This window comes from Myotis daubentonii, chromosome 2, assembly GCF_963259705.1.
Source record: "Myotis daubentonii chromosome 2, mMyoDau2.1, whole genome shotgun sequence".
NCBI classification, from domain to species: domain Eukaryota; kingdom Metazoa; phylum Chordata; class Mammalia; order Chiroptera; family Vespertilionidae; genus Myotis; species Myotis daubentonii.
The window spans coordinates 93794557-93811777 of NC_081841.1; the positions used below are offsets into that span (position 1 = coordinate 93794557).

The 17221-nt window shown below is 49.9% G+C and overlaps 1 protein-coding gene across 11 annotated transcripts in view; it reads left to right on the plus strand.

The window, feature by feature from the left end:
* Positions 1 to 219: 219 nt before the first annotated feature.
* CRACR2A (calcium release activated channel regulator 2A) overlaps positions 220 to 17221 on the plus strand; it is a 140510-nt gene continuing 123508 nt past the window's right edge. For 2 of the 11 annotated variants that reach the window (XM_059683845.1, XM_059683846.1), the window contains exons 1-2: positions 224 to 373; positions 14591 to 14744. The gene's annotated coding sequence lies outside the window, so the exon portion shown is untranslated. Of the gene's footprint in view, positions 374 to 657; positions 859 to 7006; positions 7114 to 14590; positions 14745 to 15079; positions 15158 to 17221 lie in introns of those variants that run through there. The other 9 variants (XM_059683844.1, XM_059683842.1, XM_059683850.1 and 6 more) reach the window with 7 other exon arrangements.

A 17221-nucleotide genomic window follows, 5' to 3' on the forward strand; every position in this document is an offset into this window, starting at 1 on the left:
GGAATCAGGGCAAAGGGCCTAGTGGGACTCGGGAACAGAGGGGCCCAGGCAGCCCCACCAGTCCCGCAGGCTAAGTCAGCCGCAGCCCCGCCCCCGCCACCGAGGCTCCCTGGCTCTCTGAGGTCTCCTCCTGTGGGCCGGGACCCCAGCGCGCGCCGCGCGCAGATCTGGAGGGCGCCCAGGGGGTGGCGGCCGGCAGCACGGGCTCCCTGGCGCCGCCTCCAGCTCTGCGCGGCAGGCGACTAGTCCAGCCCGCGCGGTTCTGGGCGGAGAGTCAGGGGGAGCAGCCCGCGGAGCAGGCGGCTACCTGACAGCTCTGAGCCCAGCGGTGGCGTCAGCAGCTAGGAGGGAAGCGGCGACTCCGAGGTACGAGGTACGTGCTGACCTGTCACCAGGTGGGCGTTTCCCAGCCCCTCTGCCGGTGCAGCCCGGGAGGACGGTGCTTCCTGCCCGAGGGCCCGGCAGCGGCCAAGTGAGCATGTGTGTGCAGCACATGGGTTCCTGGGAGGGCTGGCTCAGAGGGAACAGCTGAGTGCCCGACCCCTGTTCCCAGGCCTAACCCTGAGGGGACTAGAGGACGGCCGAGGAGCAGTGGGGCTGAGATCAGAGAGGGACCTCAGGGGTCCTTTTGCCACATCCAGCCTCTTCATTTTACAGAGTGAAGTGACTGGCCCAGGGTCTCAGTTCCAGAAACCTGAAGTCGTCCTCACTTGCAGGGCAGTGCTGCTAGGAGCTCCCGCCGCCTGGCTCAGCACAGCAGCACAGCTGTTGCCACGTGTAGAAACAAAGAACTGGGAGAGACAAAGTCAGAAAGTCAGAAAGAGGCAGAAAGAGAGCCTCCCAGCACAAAGGAAGAAGGTCAGGAAATGGACTGCTTCTGGGGCTGTACTTCCTCCCCGGGCGGTTGTGCTGTGGTCTGGCGTGTGACTCAGCCGGCTTGCTGACTCTGGCCCAGGTGTGTGTAAGTGTGTGTGTGTATGTGTGCATGCGAGTGCATCTGTGTGTGTGCCTGCATGCACGGGGATGCGGCGAATCTACCTGAGCATGTGGAAACCCTCTAAAACTGTGTATATCTGTCCACTTACTGACAATGAACTTGTTGGGAACCAGCCCTGTGTTTGGCTCTGAGGAAGATACCAAGAATCCCAAACGAATTAGCTTTGTGTTACTCCAGAGGGCAGAAAGGGCCCATGGGGGAGTCCCTAGGGAAGGTCAGAGTTCAAGAGGAAGAACCTGACTCTTGAGATAGCAAGTTCCCTGTCTCTGGAAAAAACCAGCCCATACCAGAGAATTTTCTTATCAAGGAAATGGGCACAGGGATATGAAAGTAGGACAGAAGCAGGATTTTAGTTTGAGGGTCCAGGGCTCATGCCCCTTTTTAGGTAACATCACCAAGCATGACCTCATTGGGTGGTGCTTCCTGTAAGAGCTACACTCTGCATATTTTTGAGTGACAACTGGGAGGCTTCACAGGCGACCTCTGAGGCCCCATCACCGCTCAGTACTCTACTATAAGAGTGATGAATGCCATGAGTCTAGGGGACTTTGGAGGAGGCAGGGCAGGAGGGGATCAGGATGGCATTTTGGAGGTGGCTGTGCCTCGAGAAGGAGGTTGGGTCTGGGCACTTCTGGGGCAGGGACACCTGAGCAGAGTCATGGAGGTGGTGGTGGTGGGGGGTGTCTGGGGACAAGGGAAGATGTGGTGGAGATGTGGTGAGGAATGTTGGTTGGAGCTTTTGGAATTGTGATGAGGAATGGTGGAAGGCCTGGAGCATTAGGCTATGGAACTTGAACTTCATTCCTAAGCCTGGGGGCTTTCGATGGGAAGGGGAATGGGTTATTGGGTTCAGAAGAACTTGGCGCTTGGCGGCAATATTTGGGAAGCACTAACAGTGAAGGAAGTGGTGGGAGGAGAACTGGGAAGGAGAAGATTGCAGTGACCATGTGCGGCTGAATAGAGCTGTTGGGAATGGAGAGGATGGGGCTTGACCAGAGACATTGCTGAAAGGGATGTGTATGTGTCACGGAGAAATAGTCCAGGGCCTGTGGTAGGGCATTATCACACATGATTTTACCCAACCCTCCCAACAACCTTGTGAAATTATTATGTGTAGGAATTTTGAAGAGGAGGAGATGGAGAGTCAGAGTTTAAACAGCTTGTCCAAGGCCACACAGCAAATAAGTGGTGGGGCAGGGACTTGAACCCAGAGACAGATGGAATAGATCCAATCTGGTAGCCTGGTAAGTAAATGTCAGAGCCTGAGCAGAGGAGGAGACCTCGACGATGGAGATTGGGGTTCCAGTGCTAGGCAGGGATCCCCAGGAGTGGGTGTGAATCACCCATATCCCACGTGGTTCAGGGTTCGGGCTCTGGAAGAGGGGCCTCACACAAGTGACAGAGACAAGACAAGAAATAATAATTTGGAAATTGGGGGGCCAGGCAGGAGCCCATCCCAAGAGGAAGGACTCCACTTATGCTCAGGCCTTGCCATCCTTTTATTCAGTTTGGGATACACCTATAGCCCTTAGGCAGGCAATTTCCAGTAACAGACAGACTATTTTATCAGTAAGGATTTACATGACTATCTGGTGGGGAAGTTGCTTCAGCTACCATTGTCCGGAATAAACAGTGGGTGCATAGCCCTGACCTTTGCCAGGGCTTCAAGGGTCACCAGCATTCCCGGCTCCTTGTTCACACCTCTCTGCTAGAGAAGACAATAGGCGGCTTCCCACGGTGGGGGGGACGAGGGGGTCAGGATTGGTGGGTGATTGCAGGTGTGGGAGCCTGTGATGGCAGCATGCACGGGATGGGGGCTGCAGTGTCCATCTGTTCTGCACCCCCTGACCTGAGGCTCCTTGTGGTGAATTCCCTGAGTGTGCTCGCAGAACCTATAGGCTGCTGGGATGCTGGAAAGTGCTGGGAGAAGTTGTGCTGAGGGAGGTGGTGGGGGATCCCCTGAGATTTGGCAAGTCAGTCACTGAATTCACATCACTCCCTTGCTTTTCTCCCACCCAGAACAATTGTGTGTTCTGTCTCAGTGCACAGGGTACTTGGGCATTTGCCAGGCCTCATTGGGCTAGAATTAGTTCAGGTTATCATGTTGCCCAATTCTTGGTTCCCTCCTATGTTTGACCTCTAACAACGGTTATACAGGTCCTAAAGATGTGGCTGCAGACTATTGTGGAATTCCAAAAGTGCAGCTTCGGGAGCCACATGTCATAGGACCTGGTGATCTAGGGACAAGCCTGCCCTATATTTCAGATGGGGAAACTGAGGTGTCAGAAAATCATGGCCCTTTGCCAATGGCAGAGTGAGTGGCAGAGAGGAGACCAGACCCTTGGGCTCCTGACTCTCAGGCTTTGCTCTCACCACTGCCATGTGGGGAAGCAGCTGCTTGGAGAGCAGCTTCCAGCGTCCCCCATAAAATAGCCCTTGGGGCGATTTTTAAAAATAGGCTTCAGCATTTGATGGACCATTTCAAGCTGTTATTCTCTTTTTCTCCCTTAAAAACACAAAGTCACAAAATGCCACATTATTTCCACTCATCCATCTAGGGGTCAAGTAAGTTCTTTGACATCTCAAATTGTTTTTTTTCTCTAAGAGAACTTTGGTAAAGCACGGTATAGTTAGAGAGCCAGAAAGTGTCCCTCACGTGTGCAGGGTCAGTGCACGCAAGGTGCCTGTGCGCACTGCTGGCAGCCTAGGGCACTGACAGGGAAGACCAGAGAGGAGAGGATGGCTGTGGGAGAAGAGGAAGGAGAGGGAACAGCAAAGCGAAGAGGAAAAGGAAAAACTTAGTTGATGGCCCAGACACCTCAGTGGCAAGGGCAGAACTGTCTTGGGGACATACACTTTGGGAACCTGGCTCCCCAATACTCAGAAACGCAGAAAAAAAATGAGCTAGTCGGCCTTAGAGTTTATTGTGCAACTGTTCACAATAAATTGAGAAAGTGTTAATAATGATGCTGGGACAGCAGGCACAAGCCAGGATGTCCTGGGCACACTGGTCATCCTCAGGACAACCAATGTACATTAAATGCCAGACATGAGTTTGCTTGTTTAAGCCTCACTACAACCCAACTGAGTAGGCACTGCTATCATTCCCATTTTACAGAAAAATTAATGGAGAAACAGAGAGGCAAATATCATGCTCACTAACAAATGGAGGAAGCAGGATTTGAACCCAGGCAGTTCGGCTCTGCCAGTGCCCATGCCTTCAGCGTCATCTATGCTGGCCCTCCCCTCAGCTGCCTTCTTTTAGGACTCAGCAGTGAGCTTTTGGGTCTTTGTTTCCCACTGGAAGCTGATCTCAGTGGCCAATTTAGCATGGCTGCATCTGCATAAAAAATAAGTTTGTGGTTGAGGCCGAGGTGCTGGGGTGGGCTGGGGGAAGCGCTCTGTAGGTTTTATCCTCTACAGACTGCACCTTGTTCAAACCAGCCTTGACCACAGGTCTGCTTCATTCTTTCCTTGTACCCACTCTGCCCTTTCTAAGTCAATGGGCCAATGGACTGGGTTGGACATAAGCAGGCCCTCCTGAAGGCCATTGCTGGGATGGGTTCCGGAAGGCCCTCATCTGCCTGGGTGACTTGAGGGATCGCTGTCTGATGGACAATTTTGCATGAGGGCCTCTCCTAGCTTGAGGAATACGGCGTTTTCTTTTGTGACAGATTCTTCTGGGGACAGTGCATTCCCTTCTTCAGTTTGTTTTGGCTCCCAGCCCGGGCTTTTTCTGAATGTCAGCACGGCTCTTTCTTACCCGGCCTGCCTGTTGACACATCCGGGATGGGCTGGCCCAGGGAGGCATTTACAGGGGCAGAGCCTGACCCTGGGTGATGCTCCAGGCCTTTCTAGGAGATGCAGGGAGGTCGGAGCAGTCAGGCTTTAAGGGCCTCTGTCCCCACTGAACCTGCTCTGAAGACCCCTTATGCCCTTCCCAGGGCTGGGCAGAATGTGTGGCTGGGCCTGAGAACTTGTGGGAGGGTGGGAACTGTGCCTTATGCAAGAGAGCTCCGGTGGGGGGAGAAGGGGCTGGACTGGCTCAGCACCCAGCCTTCTGCTCTTAGAGCTCCGCTGGGTCCGTGCAGTTCTGTGCCCTGCTGGGCTTAGGAAAGGTGAGAAGGGCGAGACTTTAGCACACATGCTGTGGGTGTGCCAAGACCTTCCTTAACTCCCTTTTAAATGCACAGTAGCATGGGGGAAGTAGGAAGGCGGCTACAGTGGCTCCATTCATTACCAGTTCAGACAAAAGGGATATCTCTTATTACCTGGGCGATTGGTTTATTTTCACTTTATTTACTTTAGTGATTGCTCAGTGTTGAGCTCCAGGATTTGCAACTGGTCTGAGTTTTCCTGGTAAAAGCATGCTGCTTTGCCACAATGAATCCACATGAGCGCACACCTCGCCGCTGGTGTGGAAGGTCGGGTCGGCGCTGACGTGGGAGGGAGACCAACTTCCTGCAGCTCCACCCTGATCCACACGGAACCTCAGGGGCTCTATTCCCATGGCACCTCGAGGCTGGTGCACAGAATGTACCGGGCACAGCTGAGAACTTGGCACAAACAAACCCAGTCCTTAGTACAGCCTTGTGGGACGGTGCTGTTATTATCATTCTCCCCACTTTAGAGATGAGGCTTCTAGGGCAGGGGCCTTGCTGAAGGTCAATCAGCTATTAAGAGCCTGAGCTGGAATTTGAACCCAGGCAGCCTGGCCCCAGGGCCAAGTCCTCAACCATTCCTCAGCCTGCCCCTCTGAATGCTGAGGTCAGGGCCCAACTCTGTAGCCGTTCATGTGTCCTCAGGATTCACCCTATAAATCTGAGTTTCTTCCTTCTTCATGGAAGTGGGAACCTGCCAGTTCACCTCAGGTGAGCACATAGGTGTGAACAGGCAGGTGTGAAGGTTTACCTCGTCTTGCAGGTTTAGGTGGCTTTATCTGTGGAGAGTTTGCTCCTGAGTTCTGTAGTGTGGGGTCCAACTTTCCCTAGCTGGTCCTCGTCAGCATGTCAGTCTTGGACTGGAATTCCCCAGAGGGCCAGGCCAGAGTCTCACCTCATCGTTGCTTACTGTACAGCTCAGGTTCCCAGGGGACCTGGTTTATGAAGAGAGGTGTAGTCCCTTCAGCCACCATTTACAGTCCCCTTGGAGGGATGATCTGAAAAGATAACCAATGCAGCTCAAAGTTTATTGACAAACAGAGTCAAGGGTATTTCTTGTGGCTTCACAGAGGAGGTGGGATTTGAGCTGGATCCAAGGATGGGCAGACTGGACAGGCAGAGGGCAGAGTGGGAGCACCGAAGGCAGGTGTGTGATAGCACCGAGAACAGCACACAACGTGCTGGTGGGGCAAGAGGGTCCCTGCTTGGAGACCCCCCTAGGGGTCTATGTCCAGCTTCCAGGAGCTCTTAATGACTGGGAAGTGAAGGGACGATCAGCTGGGAAATGCTGTTGGGCTGCAGTGTGGTCAGGCCCAGGCACGGACATTTGCAACCGCAGTGCCCTGAGGCACAGGGACAGCCCTTTACTCCCTTGGCGTGGAGGTACCAGGTTGGCATGCCTTTCGGGGGACATGGATGGGTCAGAGAGGTCCTGGCGGAGGGGGTTAGAGACACTGGCAAGAGGGACTACACTTGTCTTCAGCCAGGCTTTGTTTTTCTGTGGAGGAGGAGGAGGAGGAGGTGGACTGTCAAAGCCACTCTCTCTATGGTTCTGTGCAGGAGTGAAAGCTAGAGGCTTTCCTCCCGAAGGCAAGGGTTTTCTCAACAGGAGGACAGCCACCTTCTCTGCCCCCTTCACCCTCCCCCATCCCAATGGGAACACTGAGGAGGGAGGGGACTTGGTCCTTGGAAGTTTCATCTGAATTGTGGTCAGAAATTAGTATCGGAGGTGCCATCAGGAAAGACAAATTGTTCTGCATCAGGATTTCAAGGTCTTTCTCTGGTGTCCCGGTCTGTGGTGGCTTCTGGTTTTCAGGACTTCAGGGAGCTTGGATCAGATGGATGGCCTGGAGAAGGATCAGTCAGCTTGGTGCCATGAGATCTTGACTCAGAACCTTCGGGGTGGTGTCTGGGTGCACCGACCCTGCCTTCCCTAGAGAACCCCACAGATGGAAGGTGATTCCAACTCCCCTTTACACTATTTTTATTTTAGTGTCTAAAGTGGCCTGAGAATTCAGTTTTAGGGTATTGTTTGGTTTTTGAATTTTTTTGTAATGGTCTTTTTTCATTGGAGTAAAATATACCTAGTACATGACATAAAAATCTACAGTTTCTAAGTGTGCAGTTCAGTGGCATTAAGAACATTCACAGTGTTGTGCAGCCACCACCACCATCTCCAGAACTTCCTTTATCCTCCCAGCTGATAGGGTTTGGTGTTCACTCTGGCTCCAAGGAGGGCCACCGGCTCACTTTCTCAGCACCCTTAGGCACTGTGAGGCTCTCTCCACTTGGGCCATCTTCCTGCTTCTGTTTCTTGTTGCTTTTTGTTTTTTTAATCTCTGCTTCAGCCAAAGGAACTTCTGTGAGTCTGCCCTCCTTTGGGCTGGGTTCTGTGCTAAGCACTTTGTCATTTCTCCCAGGTGGTTATCATCCACCCTTTCCCCATGAGGAAGCAGCATCAGAAATGTAACAGGCTGTAGCAATTTCAGAGCCCGGGTTGGATTTTGGACTCTCTAATGCAGGGGTCCTCAAACTTTTTAAACAAGGGGCCAGTTCACTGTCCCTCAGACCGTTGGAGGGCCGGGCTATAGTTTAAAAAAAACTATGAACAAATTCCTATGCACACTGCACATATCTTATTTTGAAGTAAAAAACAAAACGGGAACAAATACAATATTTGTATTTGCATGTGGCCCGCGGGCTGTAGTTTGAGGACCCCTGTAAATCCTTCCTCCTTCATCTGGATGGGAATGTATAGAATCAAGCACAGCCAACCCTGCCTCACATTGGTGTGTATGCTAGAAGGTTTCTAGAAACTGCATGGATTTGGGGATGTATTATATGAACCCTCTTCCATAGGATTCTTAATTGGAACCTTTAGCCAAAAAGGATTTGCTTGAAAATAGCTTAATTACATACCATAGAAAAAGAGCTAATGGAATTTGCCAAACTACTAAATTAAGCTTTTCAACTAATTACACATGTACTATAGAAGTGTGTGTTTAGCCTTGACTGTGGGCCCCTCCCCAGGCAAAGAGATGTGGAATGTTCTCTGGGCAGCAGGGGCTTGGTGACCCTGCCAGCTCTTGTTCTTGATGGTGATCACGTGTGCTTTTCTGTCCCTCTTGGAGTCTTGCTGGGGCTTGACCCTGCATTTTCTCAGGGCAAGGCAGGTTACTCTGAGTGTGTGATTGTCCTGGCTGCAAATAATGCTAAGTGCATTTCTGTTTCTCAGCAGGCTTCTTCCTAGCATTTATCTCCTGCAGTGTGTCTCTGGCGCATTTCCTGTTGCTCCTCCTTAACTTCTTTATGGACTGCACTAGCCCCTGCTGTGTCCCCTCTACTCAGATTTTTTGGGTTTGCCTTGGTTTGTGGCTTGGGGTTCCAGCTTCAGTAGATGTGGCTTAACTCTGGGAGTGAATTCAGCACCCAGCAGACTCACTTGGCCCCATGCATAAGAAAATTTGTTGAGTCCTGCCATGTGCCAGGCAGTTTCTCATCTAGTAGTTAGCATTTCCATTTTACAGACAAGAAAACAGAGGTTCAGGGAGGGTACAGAATTGTCTGAGTTCACACCTCTAGTTCTGGTATAGACACCTACATCACAGACATCCCACCCGTGCTGTTGATCCCGCTGCACCAGACTGGATCCCCACAAGGGCTGACCCCTCAGGCTGTGGGGTCTGCTGGATAACAGAGCTCTGTTAACAGCTGTGAAATGGGAACAGAATCTCCTGACTCCAACTCAGGCTCAGGCCAGTCAAACGATAGGGGTGGGCCAACTATAATGTAAAAAGTCTGCTAAAGAGCTTTTTAAGGAATGTAGTTTTAATGCATTGAACCACAGCTTGAATCAGAAACAGACACAAGAAGGAATTGCTAAGTGAAATGAAGTGTTAATAAAAAATAATTACTAGGCCTTCGTTATGTATTCACACATTGCAAACAAAAAAAAAATTTTTTAAACACACAAGCTCCATTTACTGGAGTTAGAAATAGAATGAAAAGCTCTACTTTGTACTGGATAGCAATCATATTATATACCACATACCACATCTGAATTTTCTGATACTTTAGGGGTCTATCAGTGTGGTTTTATTGAGTGGTGATGCCAAACAAAACAAAACAGCAAAACAAAAAACCCTCATAAAACAAAATGGATCAACAGATACTTATTGAGCTCACTGTTTCTTTCTCAGACTGTATCTACTATCCTATGAAGTCTATCCATACTTTGTCATTTCAGTTATTTAATTTTTATTTCTAAAAATTCTCTTTGGCCCTGGCCGGTGTGTTTAGTGGTTGGAGCATCGGCCCTTGCACCATTGAGTCGTGGGTTCGATTACTGGTCAAGGGCAGGCACCTTGGTTGCAAGTTCACTCCCTGCCCCTGGTCAGGGCATGTGAGGCAGACAACCAGTCGATGTGTCTCTCTCACATCAATGTTTCTCTCTCTATCCTCCCTCCTTCTCTCCCTTTCACTCTCTTTGAAAAAGCAATGGAAAAAATATCCTCTGGTGAGAATTAACAAAACAAAACAAAAAAAAAAAAAAAAGAAAAAAAAATCCTCTCTGGTTCATTTTTTAAAAATCTTCTTTGTTATTCTTTATGATTTTTTTTTTGTTCCCTGCACATATTTGCAAGCTTGTCTTTAACTTCTAATTAATATTATATTGAAGTCATTATTATAGTCAGACCTGGACATTCCATTATCTGAAGAGTCCCTGGCCAGTGAATTCCTTTCTCACCAGCTTTTTGAAACATGGTTTTTAAATATTTTATTCAAAATTTTTAGTGTTGTTCAATGGTAGGGTCAACCTAAGTGCTTAGCCTGCCATACTGCTGGAAATAAAAGTCTAGCATATTTATTTAAAATTGATAAAGTGATGAGAGGGAAAAGTAATGGAGGTTGGCCTTTGAGACCTAGAATTGCCACTCTGTGCTGAAGGCATTTTATGAAGGCCCCGAACAGTGCATGAGGTGCTTTTCTGAGAAGCCACTCACAGTGCGCTTGCCCACCGGCGTGGTGGGGATCCATCTACTCCGCCCCCGCCCCCAGCGGACGTTAGTGTCTTGCAGGATCCAGCCGTCACTCTTTTCCTCCTATACAGTCTTACTACTGTCTATGGCTTCAACCATCACATTGATGCTGGTGACCCCCAAACCTATGTATCTAGCCCTGACCCAACTCCTGAGCACCAGGTGCCCCTTTCTCCTTCCATTTTGAAGTGTTTACATCTCTATGTCCCACAGACACCTCAGTCTTCACATTTCCCAAGTAGAGCCAAGTGTCTTCCCTGCCAATCTTGTTCCTCTCCTAGCATTCATTGCCAATCTGGCTAACCAGTTTCACCATGGCCCTCACCTCTGAAATTAGAAGCCCTGGAGTCATCCCGGATACCTCTGCCAGCTCTGTGTGCCATGCCCAACTGTTACCTCACTCTGTCTCTTGACCCTATGCAGGTTCCTCCTTTCTCTGCACTGTCACGCCTCGCGCAGCCCCTGCTGCTGGTCTGAACCATCACCTGCCTCTTCCCTGGGCTCCCTCCTTCTGGCCTCTCCCTGCTGGGGTCCAGTCCTAGCATTAATGCCAATCAGGATCTCATCCCAATCGTGCCACATGCTGTCTCACTTCCACCTTTCTCCCCAGCGCCTATAAATGAAGCCCATATTCCTTAGATGATATGTAAGGTTCCTCACATCTACCCCATTTCTCTCCTTTGCCAACCATTTATACTCCTCTGAATGTGCCATCTCTTCTCATTGCATGTTTATAGTGCTGAGCAGGGGTTTTCAGATATAAGTGGGCATCAGAATCATGTGCAAGCCTTGTTAGAACACCCAGAGGTTTAAATTGGGTAAGTCAGAAATGGGGCCCAAGATCTGAATTTGTAACAAGTCCCAGTGGTGGCTGCTTCTGGCAACAAATATGAGAACCACCAGTGTGGTCTGGTAATGAGTGTGAGCCCAGGAGCACTTCACTCCCTGTATCATGTAACCTCTCCATGCCACGGTTTACTTTTCCATGAGAGAGGATTCAATGAGTCAGAAAGAACTAAACACAATGCCTGCTTCATCGTAAGTGCCCAGGAAATGTTAGCTGCCAGCATTATCTATTATTATTTATACTAGAGGACCAGTGCACAAAAATTTGTGCACCAGGGGGGGTCCCTCAGCCCGGCCTGTGCCCTCTCACAGTCTGAGACCCCTTGGGGAATGACGACCTGCTGGCTTAGGCCTGCTCCCCAGGGGATTGGGCCTAAGATGGCAATCAGACATCCCTCTGGCAGCCCGGGAGCCCTCAGGGGATGTCTACTTGCCAGCAGGGAGCAGGCCTAAGCTGCAGTTGGACATCCTTAGCGCTGCTGAGGAGGCAGGAGAGGCTCCCACCACCACTGCTGTACTGGCAGCCATCAGCCTGGCTTGTGGCTGAACAGAGCTCCCCCTGTGGGAGTGCACTGACCACCAGGGGGCAGTTCCTGCATTGAGCGTCTGCCCCCTGGTGGTCAGTGTGTGTCATAGTGACCAGTCATTCCCAGTCTTTCTGCTGTTAGGGTCAGTTTGCATATTACTCTTTCATTATATAGGATAGAGGCCTGGTGCATGGGTGGGGGCAGGCTGGTTTGCCCTGAAGGGTGTCCCGGATCAGGGTGGGAGTCTCCACCGGGGTGCCTCGCTAGCCTGGGTGAGGGGCTGATGGCTTTTTGCAGCTGGTCACACCCCCTTCAGGGTGGGGGTCCCCACTAGGGTGCCTGGCCAGCCTGGGTGAGGGGCTGATGGCTGTTTTCAGGCTGGCCACACCCCCTTTAGGGTGGGGGTCCCCACTGGGGTGCCTGGCCAGCCTGGGTGAGGGGCTGATGGCTGTTTTCAGGCTGGCCACACCCCCTTTAGGGTGGGGGGTTCCCACTGGGGTGCCTGGCCAGTCTGGGTGAGGGGCTGAGGGCCATTTTCAGGCTGGCCAAGCCCCCCTGGAGACAGAAGCTCCCAGTCACTCCTTTTTCACTTCTATTTTTTTTCTTCTGGGATTTATTTACCTTCTATAATTGAAACTTTGTAGCCTTGAGAGGAGCTCAGAGCCAGCCAGCGTGGGCAGGAGGGAAGCTTGGCTTCCTCCATCGCCCGGGGCAACCCAAGCCTCCTGCTCGCTCCAGCTCCATGGCCATGGCCAGCTGAAAGCAGGTATCTGGGGTTTATTTACCTTCTATAATTGAAACTTTGCTGCTCTGGAGCTCAGAGCCAGCCACGGCAGGCAGGAAGCTTGGCTTCCTCCATCACTGGGGCAACAAAGCCCCCTGCTTGCTCCAGCTCCGTGGCTGCCAGCCGCCATCTTGGTTGGGTTAATTTGCATATAGTTGCTCTGATTGGCTGGTGGGCGTGGCTTAAGGTGTAGCAAAGGTACGGTTGATTTGCATGTTTGTCTTTTATTAGTGTAGATCATAATTCACATTTTTGGTGATGGATGTCTGCCCCCTCACTCTTTTCTGCTCACAATCTTCTTTTTTTCAAGAGCCAGTTTCTTTGCTGAGGTGCTAAAACACTCTTCTTCACCACCTCATTTGGCCGCCCTGCTCTCCTCAGCCTCTCCTCCTGCTCACACACTCCAGTGTGCGCACCCTGCCCAAGGCGCGCCCCTCCTTCCCCGGAGTGATCTCCATGGTGCACTCTCCCTGGCTGTCTGGTACATCACAGGGATTCCAAAATGCTAATTAAATAACTGACTGGGCTTCTATTATAGAATTGAATATTGTATTGAAAATATGGTAAAATGTGCTCAATCTGGGCAAAGAACTGAATGCTAAGAAAAGGTAGAGAAGAATTATGTGGACGTTTGGGAATATTGTATTCAGGATAGTGGGATTATGCTTCAGGAACATGGGCCTGTCTTCTCGGGAACAATCTGAGAGCACATCACTTAGTATAATCTTAACTACAGGTAGCAACTCCCCCACACAATGGACATAAGTGATGAGGATACTCTTTACTGTTATAATAGGACTAGAGGCCTGGTGCATGTAATTCGTGCACGGGGGGGTTGGGGAAATCCCTTCAGCCTGGCCTGTGCCCTCTCACAGTCCGGAAGCCCTTGGGGAATGTTCGACTGATGGCTTAGGCCAGTGGTCGGCAAACCGTGGCTCGTGAGCCACATGCGGCTCTTTGGCCCCTTGAGTGTGGCTCTTCCACAAAATACCACATGCGGGCGTGCACGTACAGTGCATTTGAAACTTCGTAGCCCATGTGCAGAAATCGGTTTTCAGCCTGGGTGAGTCTATTTTGAAGAAGTGGCATTAGAAGAAGTGGGGGGTGTCAGTCAGGCGATGGGAGACGTGGCGCAGGTGGGCCACAGGATACGCAGCATGGGGGAGGTGCGCGCGATTCATGCATGAGTTGAGGATGGGAGAGTTGGAAGGGGTCGACCTCAGCGAACATACCTCAATCAGATTGAGGACGTTTTTAGCAAAGGCCAGCTTAGGAGTGCCCTAATTAAGTTAATAACAATGTACCTACCTATATAGTTTAAGTTTAAAAAATTTGGCTCTCAAAAGAAATTTCAATCGTTGTACTGTTGATATTTGGCTCTGTTAACTGCTGAGTTTGCCGACCAGTGGCTTAGGCCCACTTCTGCCACCCCCACTGTGCTCCTCAGCTGTGAGCCCAGCTTCTGGCTGAGCAGTGCTCTTCCTGTGGGAGTGCAGTGACCACCAGGGGGCAGCTCCTGCGTTGAGCGTCTGCCCCCTGGTGGTCAGTGTGCATCATAGCATAGTGATAGGTCCTTCTGCTTTTAGGTTGATTTGTATATTAGCCTTTTATTATATAGGAGGATGCTGGAGAAAGCACAGCACCAGGGTTGTTTATCCAGTGGGTCAATGATATCATCAAAGATCCAGGTGTCTTTTGTGTTTTTTTTTTAATCTTTCTCTGCTCTTTACTTATGCTCCCCTCTCATGGTCAGTGTGGCTGCAGAAGGTCACAATATGGCTACAGAAAATCAGGTGTGGCTGAACAAGGAGAAGTTCTTGCATCTTCCTTTTTAAGAGCAAGGAAAACATTTCCAAGAAACTTCCCCTCCACCATCAGCAGGCCCCTCTTCATGTCTCAGTGACTAGAGTTGGGTCAGAGCCCACCTCTAACCTACACCCTTGCAAAGGGCCTGCATTTGCTTTGACTGGATGAGGCCCCTGAGCTGGACATATGGTGGCACCCTGAGTGGTGAACACATTGGAGTTCTGTTAGAAAGGAGGAAGGGAAAAATGGATGTTGTGGAGGTGAGCAACAGTGTCAGCCACAAAACCTGACCTACACCCCAGGGGCAAGTTTATTTGAGCAGTCACAGGAATGAAAATTAAATGACTTTAGGAGTCTTTTCTACCTTGAGAATCTAAAAGGAATTACTTGAAGTGAAAATGAGAAGACTTTTCCTCTGTCTGTCCCTGCAGGTCCTGCCCTGACCACTGCTGCCCTTCAGGACACTGGCTCTGAGCCACAGCTGGGCCATCAACTGCTGTCAAGGGTGGGGCTCTGGCGACTAGTGCTGTTCCTCATGAGTCCAGCCTGGGGCTCCACCTGGCATCCAGCACGGCCACGTCTCAGGTGAGAGCTACAGAAGGAACCCTGGGGAAGCCGGATCCCAGGACCTGGGGTTCAGAGGGAGAACGAGAACAGGAGAGTTCAGTTCAGTTCAGGAGGGGTGCCCCCTCCGCACCCCTAGCGGTGTAACTGGACAGGAGGCTTGTTTATGGCTCCTAGAGGCAGGTATAGTGGGAGCTGCCCCCTGCAAGAAGGTTGGGCCAAATAAGCAAATATTCTGAAGGACACAGAATACAGTTTCTCGGTAGGCATCTCTGGTTTTCTGTAGCCCTATTACAAACTGTTAGTCAACGTACCAAAGTGGACTCCCAAACCACATGGATCGTGTGTTTTCTGCTTGTCTGGTTCGTGGAGAGCTGTGGAATAAGCTCGTTATTCCTCCAGGGTCTGGCTGTCTGAACAGAAAAAGAAAGCTGGTAAGAAACTGATGAGAAACTTCCACCAAGGGTAGTGGATAATGATCATGGACAGCAGAAGGAATCCACAGTGGCCAAGAAGTTTGGGTTCCATGTGAGGAGCATTGGTGACAGCTTCTAGAAATTATCTACTAGCCTGACATTCTAAAATTTGCCCAGCTCTTCTGGACATACATCAGGGGCATTAAGGTGAAATATGTGGGAGCCTGAGTATGAGGCAGTATAGTGGGATTTAGTTATGAGTGACTTCTAGGGTGGGGCAGGGGGCGAAGTAACACTAATTTGGCCATTATATGTGTTATTATATTTTATGTGCCTATCTTAAATCTTCAATCAAATTGTCAACTCCTTGAGGACAGTAATATTTCATTTCTCTTATATTCTTCACAATTATCTATTGGTTGATTTTTCGGTATATACTTAAACGATAAAATTTTATCCATCAAGGGCCTAGAATTTTCACTCATTTGGGCAGAATTGTCATCAGTATCTATTGAGCACCTCCTGAGATGAACAGCATCAGAGACCTTAGCCACTTGAACTGGCCGGAGTGTGTTCATTTCTGAGGGCTGTCAAAACAAAATACTACAAGCAGGGTGATTAAAAACAACTGAATGTATAGTCTCACAGATCTGGAGGAGACACGTCCCAAGTCAAGATGTTGGCAGGGCCCTTGCTCCCTCGCCAACCTGTGGGGAACCCTTCCCTGTCTTCTAGTTCCTGGTGGTTTGTGCCAGTCTTTGGTGTTTCTTGGCTTGTGGCCGTGGAATGCAAGCTCTGCCTTCATTGTCACATGGCATTCTCTTTACCTGTCTCTATTTTCACATGATTGCTTCTTATAAGGACATCAGTCACATGACCTCATCTTAACTCAAGACATCTACAATCACCCTATGGATAAATAAGATCCCATTCTGAGGTACTGGAGGTTAGGACTCCAACTTGTCTTTATTTGGAGATCACAATTCAACCCAGAACACGAAGTGAGCTCATTCACGGGGCCAAGACCAGAACATACAAAGGGCTAGGAGTGAACATGAGCCATGTCCCTGGTGCTGACAGGAAGAGGCAGGGAGAAGAAGCAGCAGGGGCACATGTCCAGTTCTCTCGTCACTGTCTGGGGAACTGTGTTGGGTTGGGGCCCAGTGGACACACTGTGCTACTGTCTGTGCCCCAGAGGAGGAGTTCCATGCTCTTACTGCTCTGCCCTTTCATAGGACAAGTCGGGAAGAAGCCTCAGAGGCTGGGAACACACAGACCATTTGGGTTCGTGGTAACCTTAACTTCGGAGGGAAGTGGAGGAGCCCACCTCATCCTGTGGAAAGTTGCACCCTTTTGCCCTAGGAGAGGAGGAGCTACTGGGCCCAGCCAGCTCATTGCCAGGCTCTCAGAGAGAGAGTTCTAGATACTAGATATTGAACAACCTGCTTGTCTCTGAGCCTAGTGAAACCTGGACTTCATGCTGCAACTTTCTGCCTCCCCAGTTTGAGATCCTTTAGTGCAAAAGTTGCAAACCAGAGGCCCACAGGCCACTTGCAGCCCGTAGATGTGTTTTGGCTACAGTGGCTGGTGTCAGATGTTTTTATATTATTTTTTGAATAATCAGTATATTTACATAGTTCAAAAATCAAATCATTATAGAAAGATATCTAGTGAAAGCTTATCTTGGCCCCCACCTGCCTGTCCAGCACCCTCCCCTGTTACCACTTCTATTACTTTCTTACACATTTTTCTAGAGTTTCTTATTGCAAATACAAGTCAGTACAAATTACATTCTGCCTCCATTACTTTCTTTCTCACATAATTGTAGTCCACTACATGCTTTTTCTACCTTGCTTTTATCACTTACCTTGGCACTCTTTCCCTATCAATACATCGAGAGCTTTCTCAACCCTTTTTTTACAGGGGTGTATAGATTGTGTGGATGCACAATGTATCACTTATTTAACCAAAATCCTTCTGATGGACACAGGTTGTTTTCAGCCATTCACTGTTTATTACAAGCAAAGCTGCAGTGACTAACACTGCCACTTTGTACTATGCTTGAACATGTATAACATTTAA